This window comes from Uranotaenia lowii, chromosome 2, assembly GCF_029784155.1.
Source record: "Uranotaenia lowii strain MFRU-FL chromosome 2, ASM2978415v1, whole genome shotgun sequence".
NCBI classification, from domain to species: Eukaryota; Metazoa; Arthropoda; class Insecta; order Diptera; family Culicidae; genus Uranotaenia; species Uranotaenia lowii.
In genome coordinates this window covers 384811353-384816900 of record NC_073692.1, presented here as the reverse complement: position 1 = coordinate 384816900, position 5548 = coordinate 384811353, and the positions used below count along the sequence as shown (strand labels likewise).

At 33.6% G+C, this 5548-nt stretch overlaps 1 pseudogene; it reads right to left on the bottom strand.

The window, feature by feature from the left end:
* Positions 1-5018: 5018 nt before the first annotated feature.
* On the bottom strand, positions 5019-5098 carry LOC129750243 (U4 spliceosomal RNA; annotated as a pseudogene).
* Between the last annotated feature and the right edge of the window lie 450 nt (positions 5099-5548).

Genomic DNA, 5548 nt, shown 5'->3' with positions numbered 1-5548 from the left:
TTTTTCAATCGGCTTTACGGTGGGAAATACGAATTGGCTTAGAAAGCGCAGACTTTTGAAGTTGCTGCTGATATTTTTTCTATCTTTACAAATTTTTAAGGCTACTGCTACTATTTGTAGATTGTTTTGGCTCCGTTATCAAGACGGAGAAGCAGAAAAATTGCAAAGCTGCGATTGTTTTTCAATGATTTTGATTTTGTAGTAAGACGGAGTGTAAAAACTGGAAGAAATGTTACTAATAGTAATGAGAAACACGAGTCAGTCATTGATCTAATCTCGTGAGTGACAGACGTATTAAGAAGAATTTTGAATTTAGATTCGGATTTATCATGTTTGCATGAATTTTTGAATAACTGTTATGATTTAAAAAAAAAAATCGAAACAACGCTAATTATCACTGGATATCAAGAACGTTTTTCATCTTTCTAACATTTATTAGCTCCAAAAGCATTTCAAATTGAATAAAAACATGGTTTTGACAATTTCTCTTAATCCCTTAAAAATTACCAACGTGTACCTTAGGTTATTATGTAAGTGAGTTCAATATTATCGATATTAATCCTTAAATTAAAGTCCAATCAAATCTTTCCACTCATGGAACGAGCAATACGAGCAATAGTAATCAATTGCAATCCTTCTCATTTTGGCTTAAAACGTTCGGAAGAAAAATCCTCCTTGAGGCCTCTCTTTGTTCAAATTTATTTCCCTTTTAGTTTTATTTCACCCCAATTAACGGGCTGACAGTTTCACACGATTTGGCTTGGCATTGATAACGGTAATTTGTTCGGCTTTTCTCCACCAGCAGTCAGAGCTTTGCTTCGAAGAGGAAAAACAGCCGAAGAAAACTGAACTTTCACGCTAGGCAATACGAAAATTGAGAAAAACAGAGAAGAAGCCATCCCCAGACGGGCCCCGAAAAATCCCCAGCCGCCGGATAATTGGAATCGAAATGGCAGGGCAAATTTTCTTTTAATACCCGAAGACGATCTTGGGATTGGTTGTTACTTTTTAATCCATTCATCGCCATCCTGGTCGCCTGAAATGGCCACTTTGCTCCTCATAAAATCCCTTGCAGGAGAAAACCACCAGGGCAGCCAGCCGTTTATTACTTTAGGGCCGATTCGACACTTGAACATAATGCACAATTCGCTGGAAGCAGCTTACTGAAAATCAGAAGAGAAAAAAACCCAATCCAGACGAGTTTTTGCGTGCAAATTTTCCCAACTGAAGGACGTGTGCGTGGGTGTTTTGGGGGGAGGTGGGAGATTCAGTAGGATGTGATAAAAAGCTGATAAGAAGGCGTAAGTCGATATTTTTCGGTGGGGTCGAACATTTCGCGGTAAAAGGCTGTCGATGATAAACCGAAGAGGCTAATTTAAATTTTACGCCTCCTAAAGCCTTTAATGGGATGTAAAATATTCAGAGAGAAAGTAGAAAATCTTTGCCACTGAAGAGTAAAAATCCGAAGCTTTATTGATTCTTTATATTTTAATTTATTAATGTATTTGGCATGCAAAATGTGATTGTTTGGAATAGATTTGAAATCGTGAATTTGAATCTAAGATTATCATCAATCATTGATTGTTGATTTATAACTTTGAAAAGTTCTAGTGATTATTTCTATAACCAGCGTAACGTGAGCCAAAAGAAGTTTAAAAATATCGGAAAATTGCAATAAAGCATTAAAAATTTGAAAAAAAAAATGACAAAATAAAAGTATGGTACAAAACAAAACGTGGGAAAAATATAACTGAGGGAAATATCAAAAATGAAAAATCGATACTCAAATACCAGATTTTTTTATAAAAGTCAAAGCGACTAGAAAAAAATCATGACTAAACCTTTAAAAAACAAACAATGTGACAAAAAAAACACAAATGATAATAAAAAAAGTAACATTAAAATAAAAATAAAATAATTAAAATCACAAAAATAACCAAAATAATTAAAATAACAAAAAAACGAGAAAAAAGTGACAAAAATTATAAAAATAAAAAAAATGACAAAAATGAAAAAAATGACAAAAATGACAAAAATGACAAAAATGACAAAAATGACAAAAATGACAAAAATGACAAAAATAACAAAAATGTTATAATCAATACAGAAATGTATTCTGGAGAAATATGTATTAAAAATATGACAAAAATGTCACAAAAATATCCTAAATATGTACAAAAGATAAAAAAAAAATATCAAAAATTTCTGTCTCAAAAACTATCGCAAATGTGTCGAAAAAAAACTTATAAACATATTAAATTTAAAACTGTTCTCAAAATATATCACAAAAATATCACAAAAAAATTCTTTGTAATTCAAAAAATGTCACGACTATGGTCACAAAAATTCTTCGCAAATACTTCCCAAATGTGTCACAAAACTGTCGCCAAAATGTTGTAAAAGTCTCAAAAACTAAATCGTATCATAATTTTAATGAAAGCCACATTAATGTCACAAAAATGACACAAAAATGTCACAGAGATGGGATGGAAATAATTCAAAATGTAAAAATCATACTCCATACGCCATCTGTGACATTCTTAGTGACAATTTTCGTATTATTTCTGATTTCTTCGTTGTTGCTTGTTTTTTGACTTGTTTCGTGGCTTGTTTCAAGACATTTTATGTGGTATTTTTGTGAATTTTTTTTGATATTTTTGATGCATTTTTAAGATATTTGATCATGTGATTTTTGAGACATACTTGTAACTGATTTTTGCATCAGTTTTGGTTTCATTTCTGTTGTATTCTTCGAGACATTTTTTAAGACAAATTTCTGAACATTTATTAAGACAAAATCAGTGATATATTGGTTAAATTTTCTGTGAAAAATTAGTTAAAATTTTGGAATGATTTTTTGACATTTTTGTTTAACATTTGGTTCGATTTATATTATATTTTTTTTATATTCATTTTGTGATATTGTTTACAATTTTCAACAAATTTTTTGATATTTATGTGGTGATTCATTTTGCCATTTCCGTAACCTTTCTGATCTTTTAGTGACATTTGTGACTTTTTTAAGATATTTTTGACATTTGACACTTTTGTGACGATTGTGTGACAATTTTGTTCTTTTTCTTAAATTATATATGTGACATTATTCGTTATTTTTAAGGCTTTTTTTGTGACAGTTCTTGTCTCAAAAAATCACACAGTAAAATATTTCGAAATTTTCACCAAAATATCACATAAAAATATTACTAACCAATGCACGAAACAAGCCAAACAACCAACAACAATAAAATCATAAATATTACAAAAACAAAAAAATGTCACAAAACAGTCACAAATAATGTCAAACAAACAATTAAAAAAATGTAACAAAACTATCACACAATTTTATGAAAAATGTTGAATGTCACAAAAGTATTACAAACAAGTAACAAAAAAGATACTGAACTGAACCCAAATGTTCTCAAAGATGATACAAAAATGTTCAAATCATAACCTAATTTTTAGGCGGCTCGTTTCTGTGGTGCACTCTGCTTCCAAATTCAAAGAAAATTGTTAGCAAAATTTCCATATCCAAACAGTTTAAGAGAAATTCTAAATTGGAAAAAATATTTGGAATTATTCTTCATACACTTGAATTTAGGAAAAAACCTAAATCATTAAAAGATACAAACCATAGCGTTACATAGCTCTTGTAAAGTCTGACTCCAAAACCATTTTCTTTCCCTCTATCACCCATTCATGTTATGAGGCGAGTCATCCGCAGCTCCCTTTATTAAATGGAAGCAAAACTATTTGACAAAAATCGCTCCAGACAACCGTTTCCAAATGACCCCTTTTCGCAATGAAGCTATCGGAAAGCTAAGAAACTGTAAGTACTTCCACTCCAATATGCTGAGCCAAGAGTTGGCAATAAGTCAGACAGACACCGATCCAGGATCCACTTATTTTCGGTCCAAGAATTTCCACACTTCAGCAGTCGAAACACATTACACCCATCAAAAAACTCCCCTGCCCTTTCTTCTGTTTCTTCAACTTTGGGGCGAATGGGGGGAACTTTTGACTTGGCTTCAAAACTGTAAGAAATCCGTTCAAGGTGTCGAAGTGATACCCGGAGCACTTATTCTCTTCCGGCTGGGGTCTGGTTCAATGAAATTTCCCCCATTCAACTCTTACCTTCTGATTTTGGAACGAAAGTCGGTGTCTTTGTCACTTTCAGACGTCTGTCTGCCTTCATGCTCGAGATGTATCGTAAAGCTTTATGTTTAGTGTTCTGCTTCCGGGGGTATTTTAGAGTGTGTGTGAGCATCTACAAGACGGAATCCTTTCGAGATTTTCCTTGCTACTAGTTCCCCCTCCATTTTGGTTTTGTCGTTCTCCCCCCTCCAGCCAGACGTCCCGGCGGGAAATCTATTGGTCCACCTTTTTCCATGGAAAATGTCAGAAACGGTCCCGTTCCAGTTTCGATTAAGCTCGTGAACCAAATGCGCACAAATCTGCTGAAAGCAGATGGGAGAAAAAAATCTTCGGAAGGTGTGCAGATTTTCGACACAACCCCGGAGAAAAGTGAGTGTGAAAAGCTTTTTAAGGATCGGGAAGCGAAAGGGTCCCTTTTTGGCTGGGTTGAGTTGCTACCCCCAAAAGAGAATCGGAGTAGACTGAAATATTTGACTTATTATGGTGATGAGAATAAAATAAAAACTATGGGTAGGAAAAAGGTTAGATTTGAATCAAGGTTATCAAAAGATGATAGCCTATTAAATTTTGGTTATTTTATGCTACACGATGCAGCACAGCTTTTTCGATTTCATTAAATAATTATATAAATAAGAGTTCTATTTCAAAATAAAAATCTTCTAGTGATAGGAGAAGACATTAATACTTGGGCGGTTAGCTGGTGTGAGGTTCTTTCGAATAATTACTGAACTTGAGTTCATGACTCCAAATCCGAATCTCCCTAGCTTTTTTTCTAGGATTTTCATTCTAAGGGATGACTCATACCGACTTCCTTTGCTTTATTATCTGTTTCTTCTATTTGTAGACTCGATACCTATTTTGATTTCGATATCTGAGACTTTTCAACGAGCAATAATCGCACCTCGGTAGAACCTCTTTGGTTACGATATCGCCACTGCGCAAAGCTATGGACTAAACTTGCACGAGAGTGTAATGGGGAAATTGAATAGTTGTGAATATAGGACTAGGGTAGAGGCCCCTAAGACAACGGCTCAAAGAAGCTTTTTTCATTAGTTCAATAGAATTGCCTTCCATGTTGGTTTAAAATTGTCATTCATTCATTGAACTATATATTTAATATTGTGTAATGAAATTATGCAGGAAATAGATCAATCCATTACGTTCTTTTGAGACAATTAATGATTTATTTTCCACATTCAAGTTCCCTCATTGTCGTACCAGGTCCTTACTTCCGTCGTACAAGGAGACCGAAGTTGTCTCAATTTATTCCACCCTCTTCACGAATAAATTTAAAAAATGCGGTTGCGGTTCATGCAATTGGCATTAGCTTACTTCAAACGGATCAACCACGCAGCACTGTAGCAAATTATCTCTCAAGTAACCAGTCGCAATAAGC